Here is an 18560-nt window from a genome sequence, read left to right as displayed (position 1 = left end):
ATAAGAATCACTGATTCCGATATAGAACTGTATAAAAAAAAGGCCAGACCCTCCTTCACTAAAAATAAGTCAATATTAATATATGCATAGTAACTGTGTATGAGATATGGCTGAAAATTTTGACATTTGAAAATGGTTGATTCCACTCTATGCACCAGCAAATAGTGCCCTGTGCTTAGTGGCAACACCTGTCATTTGGAGAACCTATCACTATTTGAAATTTGAGTGTATTTTTACTTTCTTTTTTTAATTTTCTTTTTCCTATGCCTCTAATTCCCTAAAGTGGAATAATATGGACACTAACATGTATACTAAATAAAAATCTAATTTATATTTTTGTTCTTTTTTTTTTTTTTTTTTTTGGAGACAGAGCCTCACACTGTCACCCTGGGTAGAGTGCCATGGCATCACAGCTCACAGCAATCTCAAACTCCTGGGCTCAAGTGATTCTCTTGCCTCAGCCTCCCAAGTAGCTGGGACTACAGGTGCCCACCACAATGCCCGGCCATTTTTTGATTGTAGCTATCATTGTTGTTTGGCAGGCCTGGGCTGGATTCGAACCTGCCAGCTCTGGTGTATGTGGCTGGTACCCTAGCTGCTTGAGCTAGAGCTACAGGCACTGAGCCTTTTGCTCTTTTTTTTTTTTTTTTTTTTGAGATAGAGTCACTCTGAGTAGAGTGCCATGGCATCATAGCTCACAATAACTGCAAACTCTTGGGGTTAAGAAATCTTCATGTGTAAGCCTCCCCCAGTAGCTGGGACTACAGGTACACACCACAACACCCCCGGGTTTTTCTAGTTTTGGTAGAGACAGGGTCTCTCTCTTGCTCAGGCTTGTCTTGAACTCCTGAACTCAAGCAATTAGCCTGCCTCAGCCCCCCAGAGTGCTAGGATTACAGGCATGAGCCACTGTGCCCGGCTTATTTTCTGTTCTTAATTTAACTGTTGAAATTTTTTTTCAGGAAAACTTTTGCATCTTCTGGCTCCTGATATGTTTTTAGTTGGCAATGTTCTTCAGCCATGCTTTCATAAGATCAAGTAGGAAGGCCTGAGAAGGGAACACTTCTTGCAATGTATTTAGGGAGTAGGGACGATACATCATATTTCCAGTAATACTAAAATTGGTATTGGCCAGGAAACTAGGAAATGCATCAATTCTCCCTTTGATCAGTCTGAAATAAGAGATTCCATGAAGACAAGATATGGGTGACAGGTTATTCTGATACATCCCCCATATCCATTCCTAGTTTGCCAAACACTGCTCTAAACAATAGCATTTCCCAAGCAAAATCGACACTCCCACAACATTTTGCAGACTAGACAAGTGGTCAACAAGCCACAGCCTGTGCATGTCAAATCCAGTAGGCTGTCTGTTTTTGTAAAGTTTTTTTGGCACACAGCCACAACTTATTCATTTGTGTATCATTTATGGCTGCTTTCATGCTACAACTGCGGAGTTAAGTAGCTGCAACTCTACAGCTAGTTTTTATGGTCCATAAGCCTAAAATATTTACTATTTGGCTCTTTACAGAGAAAATAGACCCCTGGTTTAGACCCATACCAATAGATTATAGTAGAGTCATTATGTTAATTGTTAGGAGGAAGAGGTTGAAAGGGAAGTTTAAAAGGGAAATAAAGAAGAGATAAATAGAACTTTCTCTAAAGAAGACAGATGAATGGCTAACAAACATTTGAAAAAATGCTCATTGTCCCTAATTATTAGAGAAATGCAAATCAAAACCACCCTGAGATATCATCTAACCCCAGCGAAAATGGCCCACATCACGAAGTCTCAAAACTGCAGATGCTGGCATGGATGTGGAGAGAAGGGAACACTTTTACACTGCTGGTGGGACTGCAAACTAACACAACCTTTTTGGAAGACAGTATGGAGAAACCTCAAAGAACTCAAGTTAGACCTCCCATTTGATCCTGCAATCCCATTGCTGGGCATCTCCCCAGAAGAAAAAAAATCCTTTTACCACAGGGACACTTGCACTAGACCAGCGGATCTCAACCTGTGGGTCGCGACCGCTTTGGGGGGTCAAACAACCCTTTCACAGTGGTCGCCTAATATCAGATATTTACCTTACGATTCACAACAGTAGCAAAAATTACAGTTATGAAGTAGCAATGAAAATAATTTTATGGTCGGGGGTCACCACACCATGAGGAACTGTAGAAAGGGTTGCGGCATTAGGAAGGTTGAGAACCACTGCACTAGACTATTTATTGCAGCTCAATTTACAATCGCCAAAATGTGGAAACAGCCTAAATGCCCACCAACCCAGGAATGGATTAAAAAGCTGTGGTATATGCATACCATGGAATACTATTCAGCCACTAAAGAAGATGGAGACTTTACATCTTTTGTATTAACCTGGATGGATGTGAAACACATTATTCTTAGTGAAGCATCACAAGAATGGAGAAGCAAGATTCTTATGTACTCAATTCTGATATGAGGACAATTAAGGTCCTCGTACATGGGGGGGGATGGAGAGAGCTGAGAAAGGGAAGTGGGGAGGGAATGGGGGGACAAGGGGTGTGGTACACCTTTTGGGGACAGGATACAATTATAAGTGGGTCCTTATCTAACAAAAGCAGTCAATGTAACCTGGTTCTGTGTACCCTCAATGAATCCCCAACAATTAAAAAAAAATGAAAAAAAAAAGTGAAATAAAGAGAAATGCTGCTTGTTTTCAGCTTTGTTAAGGTGCAGGTTAACCCTCACCAGTTGTTTAAACTCTGCCTGTAAATTAACAACACACTAGAGTTCAGTGTAAGCCAAATATTTGGCAGTTTTGTGAAAATGTATTTCTCCATTAACTATCCTTTGAACTCTTGTTACTGTTGTTTTCCAATTCAGTTTAAGTTATTTTTTCCCCTTTTGTCAAAGCTTCTTCTTCAGGAACTAATTGTTTTTGTTTTTTACAAAGTATCTTATTATTGTGGCTGTATGTCCTTATTTAATCTTCCAAGAAGGGCTCATTCATTTTATTTTATTTTTTCTTTCTTTCTTTTTCTTTTTTTAAATTTTTTAGTTTTTTTCTTTATTTCAAATTAGTATGAGAGGACAAATTTTTAGATTACATAGTTGTAACTTCCAGAATAAAGTTCCAGCTGTAATGGAACCCCTCACCCCGGGGGGGGGCACGTTGTACATGTACACCCTCACAATGTGCACACTAGGTGAGATCCTGCCTCATGCCCTGTCCCCTTCTGCCAATCATTCTCCTCCCTCCCTCCTTCCCCTTCACTTCTCCCTCTGCCCCTATAGTAGACTATATTTGTGTTTCATTGTTCATGTGAGCATCTAATTGTTTATATATTCATTTCATATGAGTATCGAGTACATTAGATATTTATTTCTGCATTCTTATGATACTTACTAAGGAGAATATGTTTTAGCTCCATACAGGTAAATGCAAAAAATGTAAAGTGTCCATCTTTTTAAATGGCTGAATAGTATTCCATGGTATACATATACCACAGTTTGTTGATCCATTCATGGGTCAATGGGCACTTGGGTTGCTTTCACGACTTGGCAATTGTGAATTGAGCTGCAATAAACATTCTGGTGCAAATGTCTTTGTGGTAAAATAATTTTTGTTCTTCTGAGTAGATACTTAGTAATGGGATTGTGGAATCAAATGGAAGGTCTACTTGTAATTCTTTGAGAAGTCTCCATACATCTTTCCATAAAAATTGTATTAGTTTGCGGGCAACACCTGTGGCTCAAAAGCATAGGGCGCCGGCCCCATATACCGGAAGTGGTGGATTCAAACCTGGCCCCGGCCAAAAACCGCAGAAAAAAAAATTATATTACTTTGCAATCCCATCAGCAGTGCAGCAGTGCTTCCTTTTCTCCACGTCCACGCCAGCATCTGCAGTTTTGGGACTTTGTGATGTGGATTAATATTACTGGAGATAAGTGATATCTCAAAGTGGCTTTGATTTGCACTTTTCTGATGATTAAAGACGATGAACATTTTTTTTCATGTGCTTGTTGGCCATTCATCTGTCATCTTTGGAGAAGTTTCTGTTCAAGTCTCTTGCCCATTTAAAGATGGGGTTGTTTTCTCTTTTCTTATTGCTTAATTTGAGTTCTATGTAGATTCTAGTTATCAGGACTTTGTCAGATTCATAACATGCAAAAATCTCCCCCCATTCTAAAGGCTGGCTGTCTGCTTTGTTTGTGGTACCCTTAGCTGTGCAAAAGCTTTTTAGCTTGATGAAATCCCAGTTATTTATTTTTGGAGTTGCTGAAATTGCCAGGCCGGGGGTGGGGGGGACGGTCTTTCTCATAAAGTTTTTTCCCAGGCCAAAATCATCAAACACTTTCTCCACACTCTTGTCTAGAATTTTTATTGTTTCGTGTCTTAAATTTAAGTCTTTTATGCAGAGAGAATCCATTTTTGTCAGCAGTGATAGTTATGAGTCCAGTTTCAGTCTTCTACACATGGATAACTAGTTCTCCCAGCACCATTTGTTAAATAAGTATTCTTTTCCCCACTGCATGTTTTTATTAGGCTTGTCAAAGATCAAATGACAACATATGGCTGGGTTCATCTCTAGATTCTCTATTCTATTGGCTCATTCATTTTAAAAGTCATTTCTAGAGTCCCATTGCTCTTGAACTCTGAGAAGTTTTGAAATAAATGCTTACAAATTAAAAAACCCCATAAACTCTATGACCCGTTACCCATGAAAGATGGATATGAAAGGTACTCCTTGCCTATTCTATAGTTTCAGTTCTAGACTGAAAACCTAGAGATGAAACTTATATTTCTTTAGTATATAACAATGAGAACTGACAAGTCTTGTGTTAAATTTCCTTATTGACTTCAGAGGAAGTCAATGACAACTGATAATGTCAACTGGTGATATACTGTGCTATTAAATGTTTAGTAACCAGCTTAGGTTGTGGGGGTATTGGGGCGGGAGGATACCAAAGAGTCTTAATTTGTAGCATTTTCTGATTCTCATAGTATAAATATGTCCATCATGGCCAATTTCAAGTTATTAACTTATATAAATAAAAGTGGAATCGGGAAGAGATGCACAACTGACTCTCACAAGCTGGTATAAGGAATCTCTGGCACACTGTTAGAATTCCAATTCAAGGAATTAATTTAGTCTTGGTCTGTGTATATTTATAAACTACATACAATATTAACCAAAATGGGATAGCCATCACAGTTGTTTCATATATTACACATGGGCTTCTCCCCACTATACAATATGTTTCAAAATACATCTTGAAATATATTTCAAAAATATTTTCCTGCACCAATTTTTAAGCTTTCACAGTACAATTTGTATATTATTCAGAAGTAAACCAAAAATAAATTGCTCCTGGATCTTGCTGCTTGCTTTAACAGCTTTTGAGAGAGGATTTTTGTTATATTTATAGTAGATAAAAGTAAGCCAGGTTGCATATCCTTTTTTATATAACTGAAATCATGTACCAATTTTTTGTACAAATTATATATGGTAAGTTAAAGTACATTGCATTATATTAACCACTATGCGTATCTTTCTGTAAGTATACTTATACTGAAGAAAACTTAAACAAAACAGATTTGGGAAGATAAAGAGTAGACTGGTAGTTACTAGAGACCATGAAGGGGAGAGGGGAGGACCAAGAAAGATTGATTAATGGGTAAAAGTATATAATTAGGTAGAAGAAATAAGACCTAGTGTTTGATAGATCAGTAGGGTGGCTGTACTTAACAATAATCTATTGTACATTTCAAAATAGATAGAAGACAATAATTCAAATGTCCATAGCATGAAGAAAAGATAAATATTTAAAATAGTGGATATTCCAATTGCTCTGCTTTGATCTTTACACATTAGATGAATGTGCCAAGTTATCATATGTACCCCAAGGATATACACATCTATTATGTATCAATTAAGGAAACAGATTTAGGGGAAAATGTTCAATGATGTTAAATGAAGATGTTAAATGAAATCTTTAGAAGTCCTGTATGCTGGAGCTCTGTATTTTTTCTTCTTTCTTTTTAAGACAGACCCTTACTCTGTGGCCCCAGGCTAATGTGTTGCAGTGTTATAGCAACCTCAAACTCCTGTGCTCAAGCAATCCTCTTGCCTCAGCATCCCAAGAGGCTGAGACTACAGGCACCTGCCACAGTGCCTGGCTAGTTTTATTTCCATTTTTAGTAGTGACAGGGTCTCAGGCTGATTTTGAACTCCTGAGCTTAAGCCATCCACCCGTTTCAGCCTCCCAGAATGCTGGCATTACAGGCATGAGCCACCACACCAGAATTCTATATACCTTTCCCCCCTGTGCATTCAGGGTATTCAATGATGAAATAATTATGAGAATGATTTGCCTGGGAACAGAAAGTCCACTCTTTTATGCTTCAGTTAATGAGGATTTGAGTAGAATTTGATTCGTAGAGCAGTGTCCTAAATGATAGTCTAGAGATCTGAGAGAACAAAAGGTCTCAATTTTCTCAGTAGTATTTTCTCTGTCATCCCACCTCTTTTACCACCAAGCCATTAGTGTCTTTTGAAGCCTTGTAACACAAACACCCTTCTCTTCTCAGTCAGCCAAACCATGTGGGGGAGTGGCCATTGGTAGCATAACTGATTTTTCAAACCACCCTGCTTCCTTTTCCAGAGGATTTTTTTCTAAAAGTGGATTTTAGAGAAGTCAATGAAACGAGAGAAGCAGAAGTCCAGAACCAAGACATGATTAATCTTGTCTCTGTCTCCTAAAGCACATCACGGAGCTTTGTCAATTAGGGGACCTCAATCAGGACTTTGGTTTTTAGGCATCTAGTTGGTTATTACAACATTACAACACAACCCTGACTTTGCTGATTGGTATAGCCAGCCAGGCTACTCTAAGGGACCTGGGCAACTGCACCACAGAAAGACACCCAAAGAGCTACAAGGATGAGCATGCCATCTACCATTTGGTGCTGGTTTAGAGGCTGAAATAAAAGTGAGAGTTCCTGGATAACCAAAAAATGCTCAGGAAATGAGATGTGGAGCTCAGGAAATATGTAACAACCTGTTCCACAGGAGTAATCCAAAAGGGCCAATGGCTGGCCAGTGGAGACAGTGCTATAAGCCAGACTACTTGCTCACAAAATCCCATGAATCAACAGCTGCAGGGATCAAAGACCCTACAATAAGAACAGCTCTCCTCCATGAATCTCAGCTTTGTTCTCTGGGTAAGTATTTGGGTGCTGGGTTAAGACCACCCTAGAGCACATTTGGGCATTTGCCTAGTGACCCACAGTATAAACCATGTCTCCTTGGCAACAGTGAGTAAAACAACTGACAGCCAAAAAAAATTGTTTCCACCTCTTCTTGGGACATAATTCTGCTTTCTGGGGATCTCATTGGCACATTGGTGATTCTAAAATGACTTGTGTATAGAAGACCTGCCCGGGAGGCTGAGAAGATATTTTCTGGAAATTGTAGGCAAACATTGCTTAATCTTTATAAGCTGGACTTACCTTTTAATGAGTAACCATCCCTTCAATTTGAATAGTAAAATTTATCCTCACAACAAACTTATTACATAGCCATTACTTCTATTTTCAGAGCAGGAAACTGAGGCTTACCAAAGTTAAATGACTTTCCCCAAACCACAGAGCTCTTAGGTCTACTACGTGATAAATTCAACAAGTACTTGAAGATGGAAGACAGGAGGGTGGGGAAAGAAGGCAGGGGCCAAAGGAGTATGAGGGGAAATGGGAAGTATGGTATGAATCCTAAACTTCTGCTTTGAGAAAATGGGTGCTTAGAGATATGTTTTGTTAAAATGAGAATACAGGCACAGAGGTGTGTTCCTGCCTTCCTACACCCCTTTTCCTTGATGGTAGACAGTGAGGATCTGTAATCATTGAGTTCTACTTGGCTATTAGGTTTGAAGCAGTTCTGTACCTTCTAGTGGAGATGATAAGTATATGGATCTAGAGCTCAGGGGAAAGTTCAGGGCTGCAAGTTCATGTGTGGAAGACACTAGCCCTAAGAACAGATGGTATGACTAAGGTGTTGGTTGAATATTAGGGCCAAGGACAGAAGCAACCTTGAGAATCATCCATACTCAAGGGATGGGTAAAGAGACAAGGACTCGTGAAGGAGACAAAGATTGGTCAGTCCCTACTCATTCATTATGTTCCCTACATGCCCTAGCTTCTCAAGGACAAGAGCTGGCTCAGGAAGAACTTGCTCAGGAAGTGTGTGGGGATGGGAGGCAGAGTGGTTAAATATCCTTCCAGTTTTAAGTGCTTTATCGACCAATCATTGTCTGGAGGTAACCAGGGATGAGCTGACAGAAACCAATCTTACTCAGAAATGCAACAGTATTTCCAGCTCGTTTAACAATTCTTTTTCATTTTTAATGAGTTTTAAGGGGCAACTTAATAGCTAATGCTTGCTGTGTTTGGCAAAGAGCCATCAATTCTGGTACCACCTGGTTATTTTCCTAGAATTTAGACAAGTTTTGAAGAACAACAGGGAGGATGAAAGTAAATGCAAGCACCTTGGATTTGACCTTGAGCAGCTATAAGGCATGTATCTCTTATATATTTCTCCTTCACTCTTGTGGGATACCACAGGCTAAATTAATGTTGTGGGAATTGTTCCACAAATCAAAGACACTCCGTTTGACCTTGGGCAGTCATTTTCACCCTTCCTAAATAGATTCTCCTATCCAGGGAAAAATTTTAGAAAATTAAAAACATCCTTATATACTGTAGAAAAAGATTATCCCCATTAAGTTACTGAGTGATTAGGAAGATATTATTATTTTTATTTATTTATTTATTTATTTATTAAATCATGGCTGTGTACATTAGTATGATCATGGGGCACCATACACTTGGTTCATAGACCGTTTGACACATTTTCATCACACTAGTTAACATCGCTTTCGTGGCATTTTCTTAGTTTTTTGCTAAGACCTTTACATTCCACTTTTACTAGGATTCACATATTCCCTTGTAAGATCCCATTAATCCCATTATTCCCCCTCCCTCCCCTCCCTTTCCCCCTTCTCCCTATTCTTAGGTTGTAACTGGGTTATAGCTTTCATGTGAAGGCCCTACATTGGTTTCTTAATAAGGGTGAGTACATTGGGTACTTTTTCTTCCATTCTTGAGACACTTTACTAAGAAGAATATGTTCCAGCTCCAGGAAGATATTATTATTAGCATTACTACTACTTATAGGACCTCTGCATTCATCTACAATGATTTGCTGACCACTTATTATGTGTCCAACACTGGAGATACAGTGGTAAGACAACTGACAAGGTCTCTGGTCTCCCAGAGCTTACATCTCAGGAGGAAACTAGCCAACACAATAAGTAAGCAATTAATGAAATATAGGGTATCCATAAAGTTCACATGCAATTTACAATGTTCAACTATTTTAAATTGCACACGAACTTTATGTCCACCCTGTAGAGTGATGAGTTCTAAAACAAAAATAAAATTCGGTCATAGGGAAGAGTGTTGAGGGGGAATAAGGACAACTTAGACTAGGTAGGGTAGGTAGGAGAGATTCCAATGTGATATTTGACATGAGGCATAAAATATCAGAAAGAGCCAACCACACAAAGAACAGAAAACAGCAAATGAGAAGGCTTCAAGTCATAAAAATGATCAGAATGTTTAAGCAACAAAAAGCAAGTTAAGGACAACTGGATATCCATATGCAAAAGAATAAATTTGGACCTCTACCTAACCTCATACCATATGCAAAAAGTAATTCAAGATCAAGATCAAAGAACTAAATATAAGAGCTACAACCTTAAAACTCATAGAAAACATAGGCCTAAATCTTCATGACCTTGGATTAGACAATGTGTTTTTTAGATATGACACCAAGCAACAAAAAAAAAGTATAAATTTGGATTTCTCAAAATTAAAAACTTTTGTGCATCCAAGGACGCTATCAAGAGAGTAAAAAGATAATCCACAGAAGAAAGAAAATATTTATAAATCATGTATCTGATAAGAGCCTACTGTCTGAACATATAAACAATAAAAAGATAACCCATTTTTTAAATGGGCAGAGGACTTGAGTAGATAGTTCTCCAAATAAGATATGGAAAAGGCCAAAAGTAATATGAACATCTCTTCAAAATATTTAGTCATCAAGGAAATGCAAATCAAAACCACAATGAGATACCACTTTATACTCATTAGGCTAGCAATAATAATAATAATAAGGACAGAAAATAACAAATGTTGGGAAGAGAGTAGAGAATTTGAAATCCTTGTACATTGCTGGTAGTGATATAAAATTATACAGCTTCTGTTGAAAATGGCTTGGCAATTCCTCAGGAAAAGTTAAACAGAGAGTTACCATATAACCTAGCAATTCTATTTCTGGGTACATAACACCCTCCCCATTGAAAACAGGTATTCAAACCAAAACCTGTACGTGAGTGTTTATAATAGCCGCTTTTCACAGTGGCCAAAACGTAGAAGCAGATTAGTGATTGCCAGGAGCTGGGAGGAGGGGAAATGGAGAGTGTAACGGGTGAAGAATAATGTTTTCCTCAATTCTAATAATACCAGTTAAAACAGATCCCTGTAACAAAAGACAGATTAACAACAGAAAAGCAAAAGGAAGTTTATTAACACGTGTATTTGTAGATACATAGGAAATACCCAAGGGATGACTAATTTTCAGAAAGGTGGCTTCAAATTCCAGCTTATAGAGCATCTTTAACAGAGAACAGTACTTTTGTAGAGATGTGACAAGACAAAGGAAAAGAACATTGAGTATCTGAGGGTGGCAAATTGGAGGAAGGCAAATAAATGGCAGATGAAGGCTAATTAAGTAAATCTTGTTACCATGGATCCCTCCTGTGCCATCTCCAGGCAAACAAAGGTCTAACGTTTTCTTCAGTGGTTAGCCTTTGTTTTCACAGGTAGAGAGGGGTGGAGGGATACCTTTTGTATTTGTAAGTTTATAGCTTGTTTTTAGACAAAATGAGGGAGGTTCCCTGCATCGGCTTCTTTCAATGGCCTTCACTTCAAAATAATCTTTATGCTAAAGAAGCATATTTTGGGGTAGTACGTTCTGATCTCCCACGGGAATGATTGCTTAACAGGTGCAGAGTTTCTTTTAGGAATAATGAAAATATTCTGAAACTAGATAATGGTGATGGTTGCACAACTCTGCGGTCAATCTGAAAACTACCCTAAATGGGTCAATGGTATGGTACATGTAAATGCAGAATATAAATGTCTGAACACAATAACTAAGAAAATGCCATGAAAGCTATGTTAACCAGTTCGATGAAAATATTTCAAATTGTATATGAATCAGCACATTGTACCCCATGATTGCATTAATGTACACAGCTATGATTTAATAATAAAAAAATAATAAACAACAAAGCTTTACCTCATCCAAGCAGGCTTATGTGATACAATAGAGTAAGAGGGACAGTGACAGAGGGGCAGAGATGAAAATTGCCTAAGGATGTCATCCACCTATGGCCCCGGGAAGGTCTGAGGCTCATAATGCTAAGCAGAAGCTCAGCAACTTCCTGAGTCTTTTTAAAATCTTTGCAGGCCTTTTTTTTTTTCCTTTTAGGGATTGGCACTCAAAAGCAAAGAACAGAACCCTATAACAATTTGGGGAGAAAGAGAATATTTGTCCCAATATCTAGAGCAGAGGTTGTCCAAGAAGTCTCTCAAATTCTATAAAGGCAGGTAGCTTCCTCCCTCTACATACACAAGAGGAATCAAGAAACAATGGAGAGTGGATGTTCCTTTGGCCACAAAGACATGGAGGTTTGCTTAATGGCTCCCTGCATCACATCCAAAGCTCTCCTCTCCAAAACTGTGGTCCAAGGATCACCTTGGCTAACAGTAACAGCTCCATTTTATTGAACACTTACTGTGTACCAGGATTTATGCTAGGTGAGTTTATATAGGTTATCGCATTTGATCCACACAACCATCCAGTGAGGATTTTGCACATTTTTATTCCTAATTTAATAGCTAAGGAAACTGAGGCACAGCTGAATCAAAACCTTGCTTACGATTTCATAGATAATAAGACCTACTATCCAAGCTCTGTCCGTTCAGACTTCTTTTTTTGTACCACATCACACTACAGTCTCTTCTGACCCCCAGGAGCTCTCCCTTTCTGTGGATTTAGGAAAGAGAGCTCTGACATCTTTCTGGAAGTTAGAGGTACGTTCCTAGCACCTCTTATTCTTAATTTAGTAAATTTAGGGCGCTACACAGACAAAGTTTTGGTCAACGAGGGATGTAGCTCTGTCACCTTAGAGGAAATAAGCAGAGGATCAGAAACACCCTGCCTATATTCTATACCTGTATAAGGCCACTTCTCTGACCCACCTAAGGTCTATGAGAGAAAAGAGGAAGAGTGAACTTCTGTTTGTTATCAGGGTTCCAGTTTAATTAATCGTTCCCCTCGTCACATGAAAACCATTACTCACCCTTATTATGAAACTAATGTAGGACCTTCACATGAAAGCTATAACCCAGTTACAACCTAAGAATAGGGAGAAAGGGGAAAAGGAGGGGAGGGAAGGGGGAGAGAGGGTGAAGGAGGGGGATTAATGGGATTACACCTGCGGTGCATCTTACAAGGGTATATGTGAATCCTAGTAAATGTGGAATGTAAAGGTCTTAGCAAAATAACTAAGAAAATGCTACAAAAGCTATGTAAACTAATGTGATGAAAATGTGTCAAACGATCTATGAACCAAGTGTATGGTGCCCCACGATCATACTAATGTACACAGCTATGGTTTAATAAAAATAAATAAAAAAAAAGAAAACCATTAGTCTGAAATTGTAGCCTGCAAAGTTCGTAGCTAGCAATCGTAGCTAACAAATACTAAGAACTTACTATCTAGGAAGAGCTGTGTAAATACATTTATATACATTATCTCATCTGATCTCCTGACAAGCCTGCGTAATAGACACTATTTTATCATCCTGTTTTTATGATTAGGAGAACTGAGGCATATCTAGAACAATAAACTTATCCTACAATACTCATAAAAATACTGAAGTGGATGTCCACTTTCAGTCAAATCCCAGAACTCTTAGTTTTTTTCCTTAATTTTTTTTTGCATAAAAAGACACATTACAAAAGGTTACCACTTTAACTATTTTGAAGACTACAATTGAATAGTGTTAAGTATATTCACATAGTTGCAAGACCGATCCTAGAAGTCTTTCATTTTGTAAATCTAAAGCTCTATGCCCGTTATACCAACCAACTGCTATTTCTCCCCTCACTCTAGCCTCTGGTAACCACTATTCCATTTTCTGTTTCTAGGAACTTAACTACTTTAGATACCTCATATGTGTGGAATCATGCAGAATTTGTCTTTTTGTTATTTCAACGTTCATTGCAATTTTATGACCATATAGACCCCTTCTTTAGCTCACAATTGTAATGTGTGGTATATTTTTGGTTCCTGAGATACTTCATCAAGATAAAGGTCTCCAGTTCTACTCAAGTTGCTGGAAAAAAAAAAAAAATATATATATATATGTATATATGTTTCATCCCCTTTTATGGCTGAGTAGTACTCCATGGCATATACCACATTTTTTTTTTTATCCACTCATCTATCGATGGGCACTTAGGTTGATTCCGTAGCTTTGCAATTATGAATTGTTCTGAAATAAACATTTGGGTGCAGATGTATTTTTTGTAAAATGACTGCTTTTCCTTTGGGTAGCTATCCAGTAGCTTCTCTTAGGCAAAAGAAGGATATAAAGGGCATCCAAATGGGGGTACAGGAAGTCAAACTCTCACTCTTTGCTGATGATGTGATCTTATACATAGAAAACCCCCAGAGACTCAACCACAAAACTCTTGGAAGTGATCAGGAAATACAGTAATGTCTCAGGGTAAAAAATCAATGTCCACAAATCAGTAACCTTTGTATATGCCAATAGCAGCCAAGTTGAGAAGCAAATCAAAGACACAATTCCCTTCACAGTAGCAGCAAAGAAAATGAAATACCTAGGAATATACCCAACAAAAGAGGTGAAGGATCTTTACAAAGAAAATTATGAAGCCCTAATAAAATAAATCGCAGAAAACATTAATAAATGGAAGAACACACCATTCTCTTGGGAAGAATCAACATTGTTACCAAAGCAATCTACAGATTCAATGTAATCTTCATTAAAATACCAACATCATATTTGGAAGAACTGGAAAAAATAGTACTTTGTTTTGTACGGAACCAGAAAAACAATCACAGATCGTTCCCCGTACAGTATGATGTTGGCTGTGGGATACTTGCACATGGCTTTTATTATTTTGAGGTATTTTCCTTGTATGCTTAGTTTGTTGAGGGTTTTTTATCATAACATGGCGATAGATTTTATTAAATGCTTTTTATGCATTTATTCAAATGATCTTATGGTCTCTGTATTTAACTCTGTTTATGGGATGAATCACATTTTTTGACATACATGTATTGAACCATCTTTGCATGCCTAGGAAAACTCCCTTGAACATGGCAAATTATTTTTTTGATGTGTTGTTGGATTTGGTTTTCTACTATTTTTTGAGAATTTTTGCGTCAATGTTCATGAGTGATATAGGTAGTTTCCTTTTTTGTGTATATTCTTTCCTGGCTTTGGTATCAGTGTGATACTAGCTCCATAGAATGAGTTAGGGAGGATTCTCTCCTTCTCAATGTTATAGAGAATAACTAAGAAAATGCCATGAAAGCTATGTTAACTAGTGTGATGAAAATGTGTCGAACGGTCTATGAACCAAGTGTATGGTGCCCCATGATCATACTAATGTACACAGCTATGATTTAATAAAAAAATAAATAAATAAATAAAAGAATTTTCAGCACAAAAAAAAAAAAAGAATTTTCAGCACACAAAAAATATATATATAAATCAGGCAGAATTCATCTGTGAATCTGTCTCCTTTGGGCATTTTTTGGTTGTATTAAGGAGTTTTTCATTATTGTTTCAGTCTTACTACTTGTTACTTGTCTTTATAGGATATCTATTTCTTCCTGATTCAAGCTTAGAAGGATGTGTGTTTCCACAAGTTTATTCATTTCCTCTAGATTTTCTAGTTTGTGTGCATAGCTGTGCTGTGAGTAGTCTCAGATGATATTTTCTATTTCTGTGGTATCAGTTTTAATGTCTCCTTTTTAATTTCTGATTGAGTTTATTTGAATCCTTACTCTTCTATTTCTCATTAATCTAGTTAGTAGTGTATCATTTTATCTTGTCATAGAGTGATCTGTTTTACTGATTCTTTGTATTTTTTATTTCCATTTTCTTTTTAATTCTGCTCTGAATTTTGTTATTACTTTTATTTTGCTCACTTTGGGTTTGGTTTATTATCCATTTTCTAGTTATTTGAGGTGTAACATTGGGTTGTTAATTTTGATCTTTTGGTCTTTTTGGTGTAGGCATTTAAGGCTATTAATTTCCCTTTTAGCATTGCTTTTAGTGTATACCAGAGATTTTGGAAGCTTGTGTTACCTTTATCATTCAGTTTGAGAAACTTATTCATTTCTATCTTGATTTTACCATTGACCCAAAGATCACTCACCAGCAGGTTGTTTAATTTACAAATATTTGTGTAGATTTTTTTGGTTTTTTGTTTGTTTGTTTTTGAGACAGAGTCTCACTTTATCACTTCTGGTAGAGTGGCTGCAGCATCACAGCTCACAGCAACCTCAGACTCTTGGGCTCAAGCAATTTTCTTGCCTCAGCCTCCCAAGTAGTTGGGACTACAGTCACCTGTCACAACACCCGGCTTATTTGTGTAGTTTTAAGAGTTCCTCTTGGAATTTATTTCTATTGTTAGTATGTTCTGAGAAGATATATGCTAAGACTCATATTTTTCTGAATTTGCTGAGACTTGTTTCATGTGCTAATATATGATCTATCTTGGAAAATGTCTCATATGCTAATGAGAAGAACATCTATTCTGCATTTTTAGAGTAGAATGTTGTGTAAATGTCTGTTAGGTCCATTTTTGTTAGAATCTTTTTTTTTTTTTTTTTTTATCTAAGTGCCATGTTGTCTTTTGGATTTTCTGCCTTGGTGACCTGTCCAGGTTAGTCAGTGGAGTGTTGAAGTCTGTGGCTATTATGATGTTGCTCTGTATTTCCTTGCTTAGATCTAGTTGAATTTCTTTATGAAGTTGGGAGCTTTTGTGTTAGGTATATATTATATTTAGGATTGTCATAGCTTCTTACTAAATTGTTCCCTTTATCATTATATAATGACTGTCTTTGCCTTTTTTTACCATTATTAATTTAAAGTTTATTTCATCTGCTATGAGGATAGGTATTCCTGTTTGCTTTTGGTTTCCATTTGCATGGAATATTTTTCCAACCCTTTGCCTTGAGTCTATGAGAATTCACAAGTTAAATAAGTTACTTGGAGGCAGCATTTATTAAGGCTGTGTTTTTTTGTTTGTTTGTTTGTTTATCCATTTAGCCAATCTATATATTTTAAGTGGGGCATTAAGACCATTTCCATTTGATGTTAGTATTGATATGTTGAGGCACTGTTCTGATCATGATGCTGATTGTTACCTTAGATGCTTTGTCCTCTACCTTACATTACTGTTTTTATAAGAGCTATGAGTTTTAACTTTCAGGTGTTTTTATACTGATGGGTATCGATTGTTCTGTTCTTACAAGTACATATAGAGTAGTTGTAGGCACTTCTTGTAAGGCAGTTCTAGTGATGACAATTTCCCTTAGTGTTTGCTTATCTGAGAAAAACTATTTCTCCTCCATTTAGGAAACTTAGTTTTTCAGGATACAAAATTCTTAGCTTGCAGTCATTTTATTGAAGAAGACTAAAAATGGGACCACAGTCTCTTCCGGCTTGTAAGGTTTCTTCTGAGATGTTTGCTGTTAGTCTTCTGGATTTTCATTTTTAAGTTACTTGGTGCTTTCATCTTGCAGCATCTGTGATTTTCTCCTTCTCTTTGACTTTGGCTGGACTGATGTCTATGTGTCCTTGTGATGGATGTCCTTTTTGCCTTGAATCTTCCAGTTGTTCACTGACTTTCTTAAATCTAGATATCTAAATTTCTAACAATACCAGGGAAGTTTTTCTCCAATATTCTCCAAAAAGATTTTCCATGCTTTTTGCTTTTTCTTCTTCTTCTGGGATACCTATAATTCTTTTACTTGTTCATTTTACATAGTCCCATATTTCTTAGAGAGATTGTGCCTTCCTTCTGATATTTTTTTCTTCCTTTTTTACTGACTGGCTTAATTTCAAAGCCTTGTATTCAAGCTCTGACATTCTTTCTTCTGCATAGTCTAGTCTGTAGTTGAAAGTTTCCACTGTATTTTGATATTCCCTAAATGACTCTTTAATTCCTAGAAATTATATTGCATTTTTCTTACATTGTCTATTTCTTTAGTGAATTTCTCATTCATATCCTGAATTATTTTTTGTTTTTTTGTGTGTGTTCGTTTTCAACTTTCTAATCAATCCCATTGATCTGACTTATGATCCACACTCTGAATTCCATGTCTAACATTTCAATAATTTCCTTTTGGTTTGAATCCATTGTTGGAGAGTTAGTGTGATCCTTTGGGGGTGACAGCCTGTTTATTCTTGCTGCCAGAGTTGTCATGCTGTTTCCTTCTTATCTGGAACTTCTTCTCTTAGCTCAAAACAGATAGCTTTGGAGTACATCTATTCTCCTTTGCTGAGAACTCTGTTGCTCAGTGAAGAGAGGGAGAAGTCCCTGGTTGGAGTACTTGAGTCCTACTCTGAAAGATTGACCAGGCAGGAGAGGAGCAGGTGCATTGTGAGCCTGTAACACTGCTGCTCTCTTGCATTTACCTGTTCACCTGTGGTTGTCACAGTCAGGTGGTTGTTGTGCAACAGGTGTGGAGAGGTTGAGTACACAGGGAATGGTTGCCACAGAATACCCAGGTTATTCTGTTGGTAGTGGTGGTACCCAGGTGGCAGCAGTAGGGTATGGAGGCCATGGATGTATGCTCCACCCAAGTCCCATGGCAGCTGTGGCTAGGTGGGTCTACGCAGGTAGTGGTAGTAGGAGCTGGATTCATGGGCTCTTCCTCTGCTTTCATTCACCAGTGGCAGTGGAGTACACACCCACAGGGTGTGTAAGGTGGCCCAGACTCCTCATTCCATCCCAACCTCAGCATGGACAATGGGGATGCAGCAACAACAGATTTGGCACCTGGATAAATGCAGCACCCTGGGTCTAGGACCTCACAATGGCACCAGATGCAGTGCCCAGGTTTTAGGATCCAGGGTAACCCATTGTGCCTTTACTCCAGAGCAGTGCTGTTGTGCAGTCTCCAGTCAGCTTCTTGTATCAGACCAGAAACTTGCTGCAGGGGAGAGGCCTTTAGATTGTAACACCTATGGGAGAAGTATGGAACCCTGGGGTTCCCTTCTCTACCTGCAGGTGCCTTCCCTGGGTATCTCCAGTCCTGTCCATCAAGTCATCCTATTTCTCTCTCCTTCACTTTGGGTGCCTCTCATGACCTCTCAGTTGATTCCCAATGTGGTCTC

This window comes from Nycticebus coucang, chromosome X, assembly GCF_027406575.1.
Source record: "Nycticebus coucang isolate mNycCou1 chromosome X, mNycCou1.pri, whole genome shotgun sequence".
Taxonomy (NCBI): Eukaryota; Metazoa; Chordata; class Mammalia; order Primates; family Lorisidae; genus Nycticebus; species Nycticebus coucang.
Note: the sequence above shows the minus strand (reverse complement) of the source record.